Source organism: Oryzias latipes, chromosome 17 (genome assembly GCF_053564925.1).
Source record: "Oryzias latipes strain Hd-rR chromosome 17, Olatipes_Hd-rR_3.1".
NCBI lineage: Eukaryota > Metazoa > Chordata > Actinopteri > Beloniformes > Adrianichthyidae > Oryzias > Oryzias latipes.
Window position 1 is genome coordinate 15367380 of NC_136253.1, and position 20353 is coordinate 15387732.

Sequence of the window (20353 nt, forward strand, 5' to 3'; positions counted from 1 at the left end):
GGCAGACTGGAAGGCAGGCAGGCAGGCAGACTGGAAGGCAGGCAGGCAGGCAGACTGGAAGGCAGGCAGGCAGGCAGGCAGGCAGGCAGGCAGACTGGAAAGAGATGCAAAAGTTATTTTAGTTGCTCTTGAGTGTGAAGGATTGTTCAAAGCCAAGGACTTGTTACCACAGGGTGAACAATAATCTGGCGCTGGCTGGAGATCCTCCTCAGGAATAAATAGAGTCTGTGATGGCCTGCAGGTGTGGAGGTGCTGATTGTAGAGATGAGCAGCAGGTGTTGGGCTCCAAGGAGGAGGTATGCTCAACAGAACCACAACAGCAGGGGTCGGCAACCCAAAATGTTGAAAGAGCCAAATTGGACGAAAAAAACAAATATGTCTGGAGCCGCAAAATATTAAAAGCCCTATTTAAGCCTTATAATGAAGGGAACACATGCAATATGTATCTATATTAGCTATATCAGCCTACTATCAAAATGACTAAGTTGCCGCAAATACATAATGAGCATTGACGATTAAATGTTTATTTGCCCTGCAGTGCATTCTGCGGAGAACGACGAACGACTTGTTGTGCAAGTTTAACTTCATTACAATATCAATGACTTATGTCTGATTGCTTTGATAAAATTAAAGAAATGTAATAAAGAAATCCGATTTTTTGATGTCATTTTTATTTTGATGATCGAACAAAAATCAAAAAGGAACGTGTGTGACTGGGAACTAAACAGAGTGCAATACAACGCAGCCTCCTTTTGTAAAAAAGAAAACAGCAGCCTTTTGAAAAGATGAAGTATATAAAATCAAATTAATACAGTTAAGTTTGATTTCTGTGCAAATGCCAAGCAAGTCAGTGCCAGCGAGGGTAAAACAAAAGCATCCTCTTCTCTTCTTCGCTGTACATCTCTGGCAAAGACAGTCAGCTTGCGCTCGAATGACAGAACAGCTTCAAGCATTTGCGGCGCCTGCAAACTTTCATTCAGCTCGTTCAGGTGGCTTGTCATATCCACCAAAAAGTGCAGCTTTTTGATAATGATAAATAATGATAATAATAAATGATAAATGGTTTATACTTATAGAACACGTTTCTTCCTTGCTCTCAGGCCAAAGCGCTTTACAGCTACAGTTCCTTACAAACACATTCACACACTGATGGCGACTCCGCTGCTGAACAATGGCGCCAACCTGTAACCACCAGGAGCAAAAGACAGAGACAACTCCTCAACTGGACTGAAGTAGTGTTGGTCCCACCAGTTAAATATTCAATGATACATTTATTGATACACAAACTATTATAATTAAAGGTCAACATGGATTTACAAAAAAAGAAGAACAACAATAGTAATCACTGTTTATTGTGAAATCACAAATCTTCTTTCTCTTTCGGCTTTTCCCATCAGGGGTCGCCACAGCGAATCATCCTTTTCCACCTCACTCTATCATGAACATCTTCTACCCTAACGTTAGCCAACTTCATGTCCTCTGTTAAGACATCCATATATCTCCTCTTTGGCCGTCCTCTTGCCCTCCGGCCAGGCAGCTCCATCTCCAACATCCTTCTACCAATATATCCACTATCCCTCCTCTGAACATGTCCAAACCATCTCAGTCTGGCTTCTCTGACTTTGTCGCTAACACAGGCAACATGAGCCGTCCCTCTGATGTACTCGTTCCTTATCCTGTCTAACCTGGTCACTCCTAAGGAGAACCTCAACATCTTCATTTCTGCTACCTCCATCTCAGCCTCTTGTCTCTGTCTCACTGCTACCGTCTCTAACCCATAGAGCAGAGCTGGTCTCACCAATGTCTTGTACACCTTTCCTTTGAGTCTTGCTGGCACTCTTCTGTCACACAACACTCCTGACACTTTCCTCCAACCGCTCCAACCTGCCTGCACTCGCCTCTTCACCTCTTTTCCACACTCCCCATCACACTGAACTGTTGACCCCAAGTACTTAAACTCCTGCACCTTCTTCACCTCAGCCCCCTGTAACCTAACGCTTCTACCTTGATCCCTCTCGTTCAGACACATGTATTCTGTCTTACTACGACTGACCTTCATACCTCTTCTTTCCAGAGCAAACCTCCACCTCTCTAGCTGTTCCTCCACCTGCTCTCTACTCTCACTGCAAATTACAATGTCATCCGCAAACATCATTGTCCAGGGAGATTCCTGTCTTACCTCGTCTGTCAGCCTGTCCATCAGCATAGCAAACAAAAAAGGACTCAAAGCTGATCCTTGGTGTAGTCCCACCTCCACCTTGAACTCCTCTGTCTGACCTACAGCACATCTCACCACCGTCATACTTCTCTCATACATGTCCTGAACTACTCTGACATACTTCTCTGCCACTCCAGACGACCTCATACAGTACCACAGCTCCTCCCTCGGCACCCTGTCATACGCCTTCTCTAAATCTACGAACACACAATGCAGCTCCTTCTGACCTTCTCTGTACTTTTCCATCAACATTCTCAAAGCAAAAATGGCATCAGTGGTGCTCTTACGGGGCATGAAACCATACTGCTGCTCACAAATCTCCACCTTCTTCCTAAGCCTGGCTTCCACTACTCTTTCCCACAGCTTCATTGTGTGGCTCATCAACTTTATTCCTCTATAGTTGCTGCAGTTCTGCATGTCACCCTTGTTTTTAAAGATCGGGACCAGAACGCTTCTCCTCCATTCCTCAGGCATCTTCTCACTCTCTAGAATCCTATTGAACAACCTTGTTAGAAATTCCACTGCTGTCTCTCCTAGGCACTTCCATACCTCCACAGGTACGTCATCAGGACCAACGGCCTTTCCGCTCTTCATCCTTTTCAGAGCCTTCCTAACCTCATCCTTTCCAATCTCTGCTACTTCCTGCTCCACAACAACCACATCTTCCTCCCTTCTTTCCCTGTCATTTTCCTCGTTCATCAGCTCGTCAAAATACTCCTTCCATCTTTTCTGTACACTCTCTTGGGTTGTTAGCACCTTTCCATCTCTGTCCTTAATCACCCTTATCTGTTGCACGTCCTTCCCATCTCTGTCTATCTGTCTGGCTAGCCTGTACAAGTCCTTCTCTCCTTCCTTTGTGTCTAACCTGTCATAAAGCTCATCGTAAGCTTTCTGTTTGGCCTTTGCCACCTCTCTCTTCACTCTACGCTGCGCTTCCTTGTACTCCTGTCTACCTTCCTCAGTCCTTTCTACATCCCACTTCCTTTTAGCCAACCTCTTCCTCTGGACGCAGTCCTGTACTTCCTCATTCCACCACCAAGTCTCTTTACCGTCTTTCCTCTTTCCAGATGACACACCTAGCACCTTCCTACCTGTTTCCCTGATAATCTCTGCTGTAGTTTCCCAGTCCTCTGGAAGCTCATCCTGACCACCCAGAACCTGCCTCAACTTCTACCTAAATTCCTCACAAGTTTCTTCATTCTGTAGCTTCCACCACTTGGTCTTCTTTTCTGTTTTCCCTATCTTCTTCTTCCTGACCTCCAGAGTCATCTTACACACCACCATGCGGTGCTGTCTGGCTACACTCTCTCCTACCACCACTTTGCAGTCATTAACCTCTCTCAAATGACCTCGTCTACATAGGATGTAGTCCACCTGAGTACTCCTACCTCCACTTCTGTATGTCACTCTATGTTCCTCTCTCTTCTGGAAGTAAGTGTTGACTACAGCCATTTCCATCCTCTTCGCAAAGTCCACCACCATCTGTCCCTCCAGATTCCTTTCCTTCACACCAAACCTGCCCATCACCTCCTCATCACCTCTGTTGCCCTCACCAACATGCCCATTAAAGTCTGCTCCAATAACAACTCTCTCTCCTCTGGGAAAACTCTCTATGACCTCATCCAACTCACTCCAGAATCTCTCCTTCACTTCTAACTCACAGCCAACCTGTGGCGCATACCCACTGACTACATTCACCATCACCCCTTCAATTTCTAACTTTAGGCTCATCATCCTGTCTGAGACTCTTTTCACCTCTAGAACACTGTTTACAAACTCCCCCTTCAGAATCACTCTTACCCCGTTTCTCTTCCTATCAACACCATGATAGAAAAGTTTGTATCCTCCTCCAATACTACGTGCCTTGCTGCCCTTCCACCTTGTCTCCTGCACACACAGTACATCTACCTTCCTTCTCTCCATCATGTCTGCCAGCTCTCTGCCTTTCCCTGTCATTGTGCCAACATTAAGAGTCCCTATTCTCAAACCTATGTTCCTGCCTTTTCCCTTCTCTCTCTGGCAACGGACCCTTCTGCCTCCCCTCTTTCTTCCACCAACAGTAGTCAAATTTCCACCGACACCCTGTAGGTTAACAGCATCGGTGGCGGTCGTTGTTAACCCGGGCCTCGACCGATCCGGTATGTCTAAAGTGTTGTGGATGATTCGCATGGTTATTTTGGCAATTTTTACGCCGGATGCCCTTCCTGACGCAACCCTCTCTATTTATCCGGGCTTGGGACCGGCACAGAAGTTACTGGCTTGCAACCCCTGTGGCTAGACTTTCACAATCATTTGTGATTGTGAAATCACAAATGTTCTAGACAAAAAGAAAAATGCAACAAGAACTTATGTTCTCCTAAAACATTTTCAACACTTTCAATCATGGCTTCCTCTGACAGACATTAGATAAATGTTATAAGAGGAGAAACTGTAATTTTTGTAAACAGCTTGTAACCTTTGAGTCTGGTACTGTTCCACAAAGATAAATGATTGTCACATTTAGTGAAGCAGGACAGAACCCAGATGCAGGAAAGAACCAAGAGTGAGTTTATACTCAACAGATACAAGGACTCAGACAACTAGCAATGATACAAATGGATCCGATAGTGAAGACTCAGGAAGAGTTCATTAAATACTCTGTAACTATCTACCAAAGACCTGCAGCAGTGACTGTTTAACAGAGTCCACAAGAGAATGGGCTGAATCACAGCCAGCCTGCAAAAAGCCTAAAGAAAAGAAACAATGAATAAACAGATCAAACAAGCACATCATTTCAACGAAATGTTGAATTTATCAAGACTGTTAAACAGACATTCTTTCATGAAGATGTGAACTTATTTTTCTTTATAGAGAATGATGAGGAAATAATTCTAGGGATAAATACAGAGATTATTAATACTTTTAAACTTGAACAATAACAAAAAAAGATGCTTTTCCAAAAATTGTGATGTCAACAAAGAGTTGTTTATAGAAGTTATGAACATATCAACTGAGAGATACAGAAATCACATTAATTAGGTTTGAGGTAAGTTTGATCTGCTAACGTCACGATGTTCACTTTCAGAGGAAAACAGAAAAAAAGGTGTGAAGTTCAAAGTTCATCTGACTAATTTGTTGTCATGTCTGCTGAACAGACATGACAACAACTAAAGTCTTTGAGTTTCCATTAATGAAGAACATCCAGAATTTAAGCAGACGGTTAACAAGGAGGAAGAGAAGCAGAGAGAAAAGGAGGAAGATAAGAGGAAATCATCAATCAGAGAATTTAACCAAAGATGTGCAGATCAGTGAAAACTGATGTTTGTGCAGACATCACTCTGTTGACCCCTGATGGGATGTCTTATCATGTGGGGGGGGGGGGGGGGGGGGGGGTTTAAGATGAAAAATCTGTAGGCTACACCTGCAAGTTTGTTACTTCACTTTAGTTAGACTTTTGTGTTGGACAAGTGTTTGCAACGATCTGTTGTTCTATGCATCTCTGTTTAACCCTTGTGCTATCCTAGGCACTTTAACATTGGCAGTTGGGTCATCTAGACCCACTAAACAGTGCGCTGAACATTTTTAATGATTTGTGATCTTCACTGGTGTCCATGGATTACATGAAATCTTTCCACCTTTATCCACCTTTGTCATGGTAGGGAGAACACGTCAATGTAAGGGTGGGATCATAGGATAGCACAAGGCTTAAAAAAGAGACAGAAACAATCAACCAGAATCAACCAGTGATCTACAACTTTGTTACTTTGTGCAGGCCACCTGCCTTCACCATACATTTTGCCTGCTGACAGCCTGTATCCACCTGTAGGGGGAGTTGTGACTAAGGCTTAACCAGGAGGAAGAGGAGCAGAGAAGAGGAAGAACAGATGAAAGAGCAGATGGAGAGATTGAGGGAGGAGCTGAGCTGTTAGTGAACTATAGAAGAGACACAAACTTCCACTTTCAACACAGTTCAACACACAAAAGCCAAACATCAGCTTCATCCAACATGCTGTCTGTGCAGACATCTGTGTTCACTCTGCTGCTTCTAGTCATTGGAACAGGTTGATGGGATTCTTTCAAAGATCCATTTCAGCATTTGATGTTTGTCCATCACTGATCTGACTTCTCTCTTCCTTTAGATGTCAGCTGTGAAGAACTCACTGCAGTCAAGAAGGAAGAGTCCACTTTGGAAGGAACTTCTGTCACTCTGTCCTACAAATATAAAAATGCTGCAACAGGAACAGATTATTTCTTCTGGTATCGACAATTTCCTGGAAAACCTCCACAGTTCTTGATCTCTCACACTGGAACAAGCCTGAAGTTACAGAATCCAGTTCCTGGATTTTCCTTCAAAGTGAGTGACGACCAAAGACAAATGGATCTGCAGATCTCCTCTGCTGCAGTGACAGACTCTGCTGTGTACTACTGTGCTGTGAGGCCCACAGTGACAGGAAACAACAAAACTCTGTACAAAAACCTGCAAAGAAAACAAAATACTACACAACATCCACTAGAGGGCATCACATACTTTGAAAGTACTGATTGTGAGTTGCAGGACTAAAGAGAAAGTCAAAAGAGAAATGATAAATCCGTAAAGATCAGAGACAGAGCTACTGTGGAAGAACTAATCTCTTTGATTGGTTAAGATAAATTGAAAACAAACTCATTGCCCCGCCCACTGAACTTCACATCAACCAGGACGTAACAAAATGTTGCAGTACCTGAAATGACCGGATGTGCTGGTGCTTTTAATGAACTTCCCATAAACTCCAATGTTAAAATCTTGATTTTTGCTCTGTTTTTTTCCATCAATGTTTATATATTTAATTCATGACAGCTCAGGGGTGAGTGAGATTTTTTGTAATTTATAGTTTTTTTTTAAACAGATTTTAATTTCACTTAGGGGGTTGGGGGATTGTGATTGGCAGATAGCGATCACTGTTGGCAATTAAAACTGTGTTTAAAGATATTCCCTTTCCGTTGAACTTGCAGTTGCTGGCCGGCTGGGTATGAACTGTGGGTTTTGTATATATTGTGGATTTTAGGAAATCCGGTTTTTGGTGTTTGAGTAGAATAGAATAGAATAGAATAGAATAGAATAGAATAGAACAGAATAGGTCTTCAATAATCCCTAAGGAAATTTAAAAGTGGCCATCTGCTTACACTCATAAAACACAGACACACGTTAAAAACAATAAAAATAGTAAAAATAGTAAAAGATTAATAAAAATAAATAAATAGATTCATTCATTTTCTATCCGGTTTTGTCACTTTCGGGGTCACGGGGCTGCTGGGCCTATCCCGGCCACTTGTGGGCGAAGGCAGGGGACAACCTGGACAAGTCGCCAGTCTATCGCAGGGTAGAATGTCCACAAACACACACCCATTCACTCTCACACTCACACCTATGGACAACTTAGAGTTGCCAATTAACCTATGAAGCATGTTTTTGTACAGTGGGAGGAAGCTGGAGACCCTGGAGAGAACTCACGCATGCACAGGGAGAACATCCAAACTCCACACAGAAAGGTCCCCCATTGATGTTGTGTTTTTCATGTCCCCCTGCCGGGACTTGAACCGGGGGCGTTTTTGGTGTGAGGCAAGCGCGCTTGCAGCCCAATAAATAGATTAAATAGATTGAAAATTTAATAGATTGATTATTTAAAAATCAGTGGGTAAAAAATAAATAAAAATAAATAAAATTTAAAGTAATTGCTTCTAAGATGCAGTGCCAGAGAGTTGTATTGCCTGATGGCACGAGGAACAAACGATTTCTTCAGTCTTTCTGTGGAGCAACGCTTGGACAGCAGTCTGTTGCTGAACGCGCTCCTGCTGCTGGTGAAGGCCTCATGTAGGGGATGTGAGGGATTCCTCATGATAGCCCTGAACCTGGTCAGAGTTTTCTGCTCTGCCAGCTCCTCCACAAGATCCAGCTTCAGTCCCACCACAGAGCTCGCCCTGTGTTGGGCGAAGTGTTTAATCAATGTATGTTTATGATTTGTCACGCTCACACAATACAGGGCTGCACAAATAAGTAGTTATGAGTTTTCCTTTTTAATATTAGAGGGCAGATTGGCCCTAATATTTGATGTACCAGCCGTAGAATGGTGTTGTAACGTTCCCCTCGCTGAGTGGAGGGTTTATTGTAAGGCTGGGAATCACTGGGTACCTCATGATATGATTTGCGATACATTGCCCACGATAACGATACTATTACGATATGGCGATAATGTGATAATCGATATATCTCGTCTCTATAACAATTCATGATATATCAAACTTTAAGAAAGAAGAACTTGCAAAAATGTTTTTTGGAAAATATTTCCCCATTTATTTTTTTGGTTTGAAACACAATAATAATGAACAACTTGTGTCCTAGTTGGTGTAATGGATAACAGACTTTTGTGCAACATTGCTGAAATCAGTAATACTCTGTCTTTGACAAACAATGACAATTTTCATTTGGAAATATCTGTAAAATTTGATTTAAACGATAGTGAACATGAACAGCAGTGCCATTATTTAGTACAAAATGGCTGTAAACAGGATAAAAAATGACTAAGTCAAGTAGCTGCCAGGCACAAATGTATTAACTTTTGAAAAACAAAACCATAGCCATTGCTTATTTAAAAAAAATTGCTGTGAATCAGATATTAATTCTGTGAAATGATTATAGAGACTTTGTTAAATATAAATGACACCATTTAGTGCAAATGTGGTGTAAACGAAAATAAAATTCTCCCAGAAAAAAAAAAAATCTGGTAGCTAGGAAGTTTATCTAAAAGTAAACATCTTTGTGAACAAAACGTTTGGGGAAAAGCTGGTCTGGGCGTACAGTGGAGGGATCCTTTTTTCAGTATTTCCGAGAGGGAATATCTAAGAGTGGCTCTAATGCATTCAATAAAAAACGAAATCCCTCATTCTCCACCTCGCTGCAGGGACGGAGCCCATTTCAGTTTGTGTCCCTGCTCTTGCAGAAGATGGTGGTAAGCTTTGCCTGGAAAAAGGTATCCGCGTCGTGCTGTGTCAGCTTCAGGCCAGCAACAGCCAGGGCTTTCTCACACAACTCCGGGTGATGCAGCTTCACCTAAGCCAGAAGACGCCACCGGGAGGAATGAAGAGGCAGAACAGAGAGAGCATCAACAAAATCAGCCTCCCCCAGCCATGCACAGGGTCCGGTGGAACAAATCATAGGGATGGCATAGTCAGCCAAGCGCAAAACAAAAACCGGAAGGATCACGAGGAAAAGGCTGCTGACGCAAAAAATAAATAAAAGTGGAGGAACCGAGGCGCCGACAGTTCTCACACAATTGCATCAAACCTGAAAACGTCTTGAATGGCCACCTTAGGGCTGACTCAAAAAAAACAAAACAGAAAAATGGAGCTCTGGTGCTGCACTAAAGAAGGATGAACAACTTACACACCTGGACATAAATAGGATGATGCTGCACAGGTGAGTTGATTAACTGACCAGCCCTAGGGGAGTGGCCTCGGTAAAAGCCTGCCTGAGTTGACTGCCTGAAATAGCGACTCGTCGCATTTCGGGCAGACACTCGGCAGAATTGCAGGTTACTCCCCTAGGGCGGGTCAGTTAATTAACCCACCTGCTTAGCGTCCTATTTAAGTCAGGTGTACAATTGTTCATTCTCTCTTACCTTCAGCGCTCATTCTTTGCGGTTCCCTGAGCTCGCTGTTCTCTTTTCACTGTCCCACCGGTCCTTGTCGGACCTTGTTGGATCTTCATCCTTTTCGCAGCAGCGCTGCGTTCCTCTTCGCCGATTCTCCGTGTTCGCTGTTCTCCTTCTGCGTCGTGGTGTTCTCCCCCGTTCTTCTGTTTCTTGGTTCCCCCCTTCCTGGGGGGGGGGGGGGGGGGGGGGGGGGGGGGGGCGTCTGCCCCTGTGTTTCGGCTTCCGGCTCGTGGCGCGTCTTCGGAGCCGCGGGTCTCGTGTCGCGTGTCTGCGTGTCGCGTGCGTGTCCACGGAGCGGTGTCCTGCCACAGTCGGGTTGTTTGTGGCGATCGATCGGGAGGTGTCTCAGCGTTTTTTGGCCGCCGTAGTCACCGGAATGTTTGGTGAGCGGCGTGCGTTAGCCTCGGCTTCTGTGCTGTGTTTTCTTCCGGGTTTTTTTTTTTTTTCCTGCTTGTCGCTGTCATCTGTGACGTCACGCTCCTAAGGACCCTGGGACTTGCAGTTCTCAATGAGGCACGGTGCGTGTTGTCAACCTCTGGTCCGGTTTCTGCTGTCTTGGCCATTATTCAGTGGCGGTTCTTTGTTTTGCTTTCTTGAAGCTGTGTACAATTGCTAGTTGACCTGCATTTGGATTGGTTGGTTTATGGATAGGTCTCTTTTGTGAGAGGGAGAGGGAAGGAAATGTGAAGAGTGTCCCCCTGGCTTTCGGCGGAACTAAATTCTGCCCCGTTGTGTGTGCGTCTGTCGGTTTGCGCGTGGCCCTGTCTTCTCACGCACACCGGTGTTTTGTTTTTGTTTGTTGTTTTTTTTTTTTGGCATTCTGGTTGTGTGTTCTTGGTTGTTTAGGGATTTGTCGTTAGGGGAGGGGGGTTCATGATGGGCTTTTCCCAGGGGCCGTTTTCTGTTTGGGATCGGCACTAAGGTGACACCCGGACGTTCAGGTTCGACGCGATTGTGTGGGAACTGTCGCGCCTCGGTTCCTCCGCTTTAAATTTGGCATCGGCCATCGGACGTGGGCTTTACGTTCTAAGATCAGGTATGAGTACTTCTTATGTCGGCTCCCATTTCATTTCTTTCCCTCTCTCTTTGAGGTAGTATGCTCCCCTGGTGAACGGGAGCGGCCCAACGGTCAATGGTGCCGGGTAAACACATAGCAGATACACTAGATAGCATGTTCCCTTCGTAGAGTGGTTCTCGAAGGGAGCAGCCAAACGGTCAATGGTGCCGGGTAAACACATAGCAGATACACTAGATAGCATGTTCCCTTCGTAGAGTGGTTATCGAACGGGAGCGGCCAAACGGTCAATGGTGCCGGGTAAACACATAGCAGATACACTAGATAGCATGTTCCCTTCGTAGAGTGGTTCTCGAAGGGAGCGGCCAAACGGTCAATGGTGCCGGGTAAACACATAGCAGATACACTAGATAGAATGTTCCCTTCGTAGAGTGGTTCTCGAAGGGAGCGGCCAAACGGTCAATGGTGCCGGGTAGACACATAGCAGAAACACTAGATAGCATGTTCCCTTCGTAGAGTGGTTCTCGAAGGGAGCGGCCAAACGGTCAATGGTGCCGGGTAAACACATAGCAGATACACTAGATAGAATGTTCCCTTCGTAGAGTGGTTCTCGAAGGGAGCGGCCAAACGGTCAATGGTGCCGGGTAAACACATAGCAGTCATACTGGAAAATGAAATGAAATGAAACGAAGTGAAAATGGAATGACGCCGAAAACACACCTCATCTTATTTACACACTGATTATACATTCACATTTACATTTTCTTCTTCTGGATGATCTTGGCGTTGGGGGTTTTGTTACCCTAAAGCGTAAAGAAAATAATTATCTTAAGAGAAGTCCTTCCTCAAGTAGAAGCCGCGAATGATGAGTATAAAATGCATGGTGTTTAAATTGAATCAGGTTGTGTAATCTTGTTGGCTCCCCTCCAGTCTTCTTTTTCTCTCTCTCTCTTCAGATAGTATGCTCCCCTGGTGAACGGGAGCGGCCCAACGGTCAATGGTGCCGGGTAAACACATAGCAGATACACTAGATAGCATGTTCCCTTCGTAGAGTGGTTCTCGAAGGGAGCGGCCAAACGGTCAATGGTGCCGGGTAAACACATAGCAGATACACTAGATAGAATGTTCCCTTCGTAGAGTGGTTCTCGAAGGGAGCGGCCAAACGGTCAATGGTGCCGGGTAAACACATAGCAGATACACTAGATAGAATGTTCCTTTCGTAGAGTGGTTCTCGAAGGGAGCGGCCAAACGGTCAATGGGGCCGGGTAAACACATAGCAGATACACTAGATAGAATGTTTCCTTCGTAGAGTGGTTCTCGAAGGGAGCGGCCAAATGGTCAATGGTGCCGGGTAAACACATAGCAGATACACTAGATAGAATGTTCCCTTCGTAGAGTGGTTCTCGAAGGGAGCGGCCAAACGGTCAATGGTGCCGGGTAAACACATAGCAGATACACTAGATAGAATGTTCCCTTCGTAGAGTGGTTCTCGAAGGGAGCGGCCAAACGGTCAATGGTGCCGGGTAAACACATAGCAGATACACTAGATAGAATGTTCCCTTCGTAGAGTGGTTCTCGAAGGGAGCGGCCAAACGGTCAATGGTGCCGGGTAAACACATAGCAGTCATACTGGAAAATGAAATGAAATGAAATGAAGTGAAAATGGAATGACGCCGAAAACAGACCTCATCTTATTTACATACTGATTATACATTCACATTTACATTTTCTTCTTCTGGATGATCTTGGTGTTGGGGGTTGTTACCCGAAAGTGTATGGAAAAAATAAGTGTCTCAAGGAATTGAACGGAGCCTTATGCCAAAACGAAGTTGTGAATCAAATTGTGAATGTCAACCTAAAGATGTTGTGAAATAAATATTCTTCTGCAAGAGTTGTCTGACTGAAATAGCGACTCGTCGCATTTCGGGCAGACACTCGGCAGAATTGCAGGTTACTCCCCTAGGGCGGGTCAGTTAATTAACCCACCTGCTTAGCGTCCTATTTAAGTCAGGTGTACAATTGTTCATTCTCTCTTACCTTCAGCGCTCATTCTTTGCCCCTCCCTCCTCCCCGGCTTCCACCTGTGGGCTCCGTTACGGGGGTTGTTACCCGAAAGTGTATGGAAAAAATAAGTGTCTCAAGGGAATTGAACGGAGCCTTATGCCAAAACGAAGTTGTGAATCAAATTGTGAATGTCAACCTAAAGATGTTGTGAAATAAATATTCTTCTGCAAGAGTTGACTGCCTGAAATGCTCCCAACGTCCCTCACTTTGAGTACCTTGTGTTGTAGAAGCGCTATTCCAATAAACTTTGACTTGATTTTTTTTTTCAACTTTTCTCTCATCCATGATCCTGTATGTATAATTAAGTGTTTCTGCTGCTTCAGTCAACAGAGATTTTTTTCTTGATTGTAACCATGAACAGAATCAAAAACTAAAAATGTTTTAAGACTGGAAAAAAAAACACTTCAAAGTTTGGTTTTCTGTTTACAGTCTCATGATGATGACTTTTTTAATAACAATGTTTTGCTGATAATATTTAAAATTTTTTAATGTCAAATGTAATTTATTTCTTAGTTAAAAACTGAAATAACAAACCCTTTTTAAGAACAGCTTTCCACATGTGTTTTTTTTTTTAAACAAACTTTATTGTACATTTTTCAACTTACAGACATTCACAGTCACTTACTTGCACAATAAACAATTGTTAATATCAAACACACATATAAGACTGAAAAACGAAAAATAGTAATATTTTTAACAATGTGTGTGCCTTTTTTTTTTTTTTTTTTTTTTTTTATAGATGCTCATATACAAACCAAATTAGGGTGAACAAACGTTATAAATGCACATATAGAAAGAAAAAGAAACAAAAATGAAATAATAGGCAAAGGCAAGGCCAAAACAATTCAAAATAATAATACTTTTGATATATTTTGATAAATGACTGTAGTTTTCTTGTTTTTGTTAGGAATGCATTTAAGACACTTATAATAATCAGAAAAATAATTCAAAAAAATACTAAATAAAGGGCATGTATTTTTCCATTTACACAAATGAATGAAATGTTTGCATAAAATAATAACATTAATGACATCAGAAATTCCCGGGTCCAGATTTTCCATATAGAAAAGAACATCATATAAGGAAAAAAAGGGAATATTTAAAATTTTGAGTGACAACCAATTGTGTATATCAGACCAAAATATTTTAACCTGGTTGCAACTGTAAAACAGATGTTCTAATGTTTCAGTTTCAGATGAACAGAATATGCATGGTTCCGATTCAAATTTGAATCTTTTATGTAAAAAATCTCCAACAGGGTAAATTTTAGATATTATTTTAAAATGCGTTTCTTTCATTTTAGGAGGAAGTGGGTACTTTGTGTATAAAGAAAAAGATTTGTTCATTTGGGTGGTTTCTAAATCGCATCTATTGTTTATACTAAAGTTGCAGAAAATTAATTGTTTAAAGGTTAGAGTTATTAATTTATTGTTGCATTTTTTATCTTTTAGGGGAATATTATTAATTTTCAGCTCCGAAAGTTGTGGTTTGATTTCATTGTATTGTAGTATGTTTTGAATGAGATTAAGTAGAGGTAAGGGAATTGCTTTACAGGCTTTGTTATAACAGTTACTAGAATCCTTAATCTTGTATTTGGTTACAAACTCATAGTATGATAACAGCCTTCCATCAGTACGCATCAAGTCATGGACAAAATACACACCATTATCATACCATTCAGACATAAACAAGGATTTCTTGTTTACAGTTATAAATCTGTTGTTCCATAAAACAGTGTTGTGAGGGGAGAAGTTATGGTTGAAAAGCATCTTCCCAAATTCTAAGGCTTGTTTGTAAAAGTTTGATAGTTTTATTGGTACTTTTGAAATATTATAATCACACTTCAGCAAAAACTCCAGTCCCCCGACCTTACCGAAGAGTTTGTTTGGGATATGATACCACATAGAATGAGGCTGGGAAATACAGCCTTTTAACCATTTCATTCTAAAAGCTACAATCTGTGATTCAACATCTAAAGCTTTTAAACCGCCATTTTTATAATCTCTGACCAATTGTGATTTTCGTATATAGTGAGTCTTATTTTTCCAAATAAATTTAAAGAGAATAGAATTAGACAACTTGATGTTCTTTGGGGATGTATATAATGAGTGACAGGGATACACAAGTCTTGAAAAACCTTCCGTTTGGATAATAGAATGCGGCCAAATATTGATAGGCCACGTCCCAACCATTGATTTAAAGTTTTCTGTATTGTTATTAGTCTGGGAGTGATATTTACACTTTCTCTATCATTACTATTTTTTGTTATTATTAGACCAAGATATTTCACTTCACTTTTTACAGGTATGTTTTCAATAATACTTTAACACATGTGTTAGATATGAAGAATTTGAAATGACTGTTCTAGACTTTTCTCCACTAGAGGGCAACACAGTTTCACTTCCATCTTTATATGCTGTACATGCATGACACTGACAAACCTGCTTCCAGGTTCCACATAAACCTTCCACTAGTTTCTGCTCTAAAGACTCATCAGTGCATATGTGATTCAGTTTAGTATCAAAACAGACTTCAATCTACCTACAACTGTTTGACATTATCTGTGTTCATCTTTCTGCCAGAAGAAGACATGAAGAACCTTTTCCTCATCAGCTGAATACAGCTTTAGTCCTCCACTAGAGGGTGACATAGTAAAGTGGGAGGGGCTCTCCTTCTGCTCTGTGTTCAACATTCAGTCAATAAGAAGTGGTGGTGCGAGGAGAACAATTGTCAGAGTGATTGTTGAACATCAGCTAGTTTCTCCTGTTGATTGAAACCTTGTTGTACAGATGGAACATTGGCTGTGGATTCTTCTTGCTGCTCTTTTCTTTGGTAAGACACAAAGATCAACATGTTTCCTCTTCAAACACTTCAACACATTACTGAGCTGTACATTAAGAGCTGTTAAAGCTGCTGATTGTTGTTTATTAATCAATCATCTTTATTGATTCATCTCTTCCTCTGCATGTTCTGTTCTTCCTCAGAATGTAAAGGAGAAGACAAAGTGATCCAACCAGGAGGAGAAGTCATTGCTGCTGAAGGAGACTCTCTCACACTCAACTGTACCTTTGAGACCAGTAGCACAACATTAACAACATTGTTCTGGTATAAACAAGAAGTGAACAGTTACCCAAAGTACATGTTGAAACATGACACCTATGGAACAGAAGAAAATTCTCCAGATTTCAAGGAAGACAGATTTGATGCTGAACTCAAAGACAAATCAGTTCCTCTGAAGATCCAGAAGCTTCATGTGTCTGACTCTGCTGTGTACTACTGTGCTCTGCAGCCCACAGTGACAGGAAACAGCAAAACTCTGTACAAAAATCCACAGAGCAAAGACATAATACTCATTAACATCACTAGGCGCTCTATGACATGAAATAAGTGCTTCTCTGAATTTTTTTGTTGATATTAGTTGACATTGATAAATCAAATAGTCGATTTCCCTTTTTTTTAAAACAAAATGAAATGGTTTGAAGAGAATTTGAATTAGAAAGTTATACAGTGCTCGAAAAAGAATTGGGTAAAAGAAAGTCGTGTCAACTCCCATCCCCAATGTTACTATAAATACACTTTTACATAATAAATCACTGACTTAAACACAACATAATTAATTTAACTAATTTATGTTTCCATAAATGTTAAAAAAAACATTTTTTTTTTATTGTGGGTCACGGACATAGTCACTCCCATCTGGTGCTGCTATTGAGCACCTGGCCACCTATAAAATGGGACTGAGCTGGCTCTCCTTCATTCCTGGCTGAGGCTGCCTCTTTCTGGATTCCTGCACCTGTCAGTGCACGTATTGTGGTTGGGCTTGCTGTCCATACATTGTGGTGTTCTTTTGTTTCTAGTGCAGTGCTTATTACAATTTCTTGTCACACAGCGGATCTGCTTGTGACTGGAAAAGGTGAAATGGAGTGCATCGCTCCCTGCCCCTCCCTTCAGGTGATATCAAGGTATGTGTGCGATGTGTGCCTCTTCGCCCTGCATGTCCTGTGGTTGCTGAGGTAATGCCCTGCTGCCAATCTTTTTGGTTTGCTTCCACAGGGTCTTTGGTGTGGTGCCCTCACAATGCAACAGTTCGTGGTCCCAAGGCCTGTTGGATCCCAGGTGGTGCCCTGAAAATGATCCATTCTACTTGTTCTGACCAGGGATCAGGCATGTTTGAGCCTTCTGAGTGTGAGCTCCCTTCTGGACTTCTGGTCTTACAAGCTTTGAGGGTACATAAGGGGACAGCATATGTCCCTGTGATCAATGTGGGTTCTGCAGATGTGAGACTTTCTCCACGTACAGTAATTGGTACTTCGGCCCCAGCCAGTGTCGTTATCCTACCCAGGGGAGTGGTTGAGGCTCCCTCAATGGTGGCTACTATTGCGACTCAGGGGGCCAAAGCCTCTTCCCCCAATTCCATTGACTCAGTGGATTTGTCTTCCGTGCCTGTGGAAGAGCAACACAAGTTGAGATCTCTCCTCACCAAGAACTTGTCTGTCCTTTCAGCACATGATCCTGATTTGGCCTGCACAAATCTAATGTCACTCATGAGATCCCCCTTCTGGATGAAGTTCCTGTGCGGCAACACTACTGATGCATCTCTCCCTCAGACTACAAGGCGGGAAGGAGCATATTAACAACTTGTTCTAGTCTCGGGTGATTAGGGAAAGTAGCAGTCCCTAAGCATCTCTGGTTGTGCTGGTGCGCAAAAAGGATGATAGTCCTCATTACTTATCTCATTTGTTACTTTCTTCCATGTTTTGCACTACTTCACCAGACAGAAGAATTTTTGGACAAGCGTTGAGCAGAAACATTGATATGCGTCTAAAGAGATGTGACTGACATGAATTTGATGCAGGAATCTTCTAAGGACTGAAGAATGACGCTGCTCAAGCTGTCTGAACAACTTCAAGGAAACCAGCGGTCTGAACACATTGTGTTTGTCTGACATCAACACACAACTGACATGATGAAACGCATATTTAACAGTTGATAATCATTCAATAGATTTCTTTTTATTTTAAAAATCAAAATAACAAAGTAGAGAGCATTATGACTAGAAAGTGATAAATGGCTCGAAAAAGAATTGGGTAGAAGAAATCTCACCCTCAATTAAGTCACTGACGTTAACACAAAAAATTAATTAAAAAAGGATTCTCATTTTCTAATTTTTGTGTTTCAGAAATGTTAAGTACATTTTCTTTTATTGTGTAACATCATTTTTTGTCTTAGTAAATATTCTTACTGTATTATATATTATCTGGGATCAATATGTGATCTGTGTGATCACGATCTGTGATCATGATCTGTATTATAGAAAACAGTGTATTCTAACTTTAACGTTATATAATTTATATTTTAAATAAAGACAGATATGATTACAATTAATGTTTAAATAAAAACACACAGCAAACAATATCCTTCATTCATGTCAACGTAATGAAAAATTATAAAAATGTCAAAGAAACAAAAATACAATTCAAATCTGGAAATTTGTCGGTGGTGTGGTGGTTACTATGGGTGGTCAGAGAAGACTCAGGATGAACTTATTTCATTCCAGGGGTACAGTTTTGTGCGCAACTTCTAAATATAAATACTATAAGTGGAGTGAGATTCAACTCAAAATTGATAAGAATAAAATCCTGAAGCCCCTGCAACTCCTTTATGGCGATGTCACAGTCTGTTGCTTAACACACTTTGGTATGGACTTTGGTATCTTTGTGTCTTTGGACTTTGGTGTTTATAATGTTTAAGTGGATTCAGTTTACATGGAGATTTTGCATCTAAATGATGAAATCCTGAAAAAATAGTTATGATTTTTTTTTTACATTTTACTTTAATACAGATGTTCAGCAGTGACGTGTGGGTTTTCAAACAAATGACATACGGGCAAGGTGGGAATAAAACCTACAATCTTCCAATCAGAGATCAACCGCTGCACCACGGCCGCCCTTAAGAGGAGCAGAGAGAAAAGTAAGATCAGATGAAAGAGATGGAGAGACTGAGGGAGGAGCTGAGCTGTTAGTGAACTATAGAAGAGACACAAATATGTTTGTCATCAGCATAAAAGTCAAAGAAAGTTTTTCTGGGTTCAGTTTACTGACAATAATGAAATATACAAACACGTGGAAGTCATCTTTAGAAGATTTGATGTTTTTTACCCCTTGATGCACTAATTTATTTACAGCAATTAAAAAAATGTACTTCAATTCTTTCTTGTAAGTATTTGCTAAATGAAAGTGAATTTGGAGAAAAAGCATTTTTGCATCAAAAGGGTTAAAACAGATCATTTTCACTGTAACAATATTGGTAAATATTGGTCTGTGATGAATTAAACAAGTAAACACGTGAATTTTGTTAAAAGCAGTTTAAAAAAATTATTCACTCATTTATTAAAACATCCTGGGTGGCAGTTTCTCAGGCGGTTGAGCAGGTTGTCCAATGATTGAAGGGTCTCCGGTTCGATCCCTGCTCCCCCCAGCCAACTGATGTCGTGTCCTTGTTCAAGACACATCACCCTCCGTGCCTCCAGCGCAGCTCCACTGATGTCTGAATGAGTATGAATGTCCCGGTGATGGTCAGAGGGGTCGTAGCGTGAACTGGGAGCCACGCCTCTGTCAGTCTGCCCCAGGGCAGCTGTGGATACAACATTGGTTACCGTCACCAAGTATGAATGAATAATGGACACACTGTAAGCGCTTTGAGCGTCTGAAAAAGCGCAGATAAATAATAATAATAATCTTCAACAAGTTAGGATAGAACCAGAATTTTTTAATCTGGATTGTTTTTAAAGTGAAAAACAAAATCCACAAACATTTGTAGTTTATCAATGCATTTAATGTAATGACAGTGTAAAAGGTACACTGGTTTTGTAGCAGAAGAATCCTTTAGAACAGACTCTCAAAAATATATATCATCATGATTATTGATTATTAAGTTTAAGAAATGCCCCTACCCAACATCACTTTTTTTTTTTGCTTGAACACTGAGCTCTGAGAAGAGAACAAAAAATTGAGCAGATCACCAGATGATCACAGAGTAATAAATTGCATCTCCTTCCTACACCAAGTTTATCCAGTAAGACTTCTTCTGACTTCTTTGTGACTCTGGTTTATTTAGTTTGGTGGATAATTCATGACTGGAAAACACTGCAAAAACAGGCCTGCTATGGAAAAAGATAAAAATGGTTAGATTTACAAAAAAAAAAAAAAAAAATCAATGTTAAACTAAAACATGTTTTATGAAACAAAAATTTTTTTTTTTGAAAAACCTTATTGATAAGATTATTTTTATTCTTATTTTTTTCAGAAAATAAGATAATCTTTCGAGAATATTTGTCGCGGTGCCTGTCAGACTCCTCCCCCTCCAACCCTGCCTGCTCTGCTCCCTGAT

General features: G+C 41.4%; 1 long non-coding RNA gene across 1 annotated transcript; it reads left to right on the forward strand.

Annotated features, from left to right (window-relative positions):
* Positions 1–17014: 17014 nt before the first annotated feature.
* LOC144986743 (uncharacterized) lies at positions 17015–19022 on the forward strand. The gene is made up of 2 exons (XR_013650600.1): positions 17015–17149; positions 18807–19022. It is a non-coding gene; the product is annotated as an uncharacterized LOC144986743 (long non-coding RNA).
* Positions 19023–20353: the final 1331 nt, after the last annotated feature.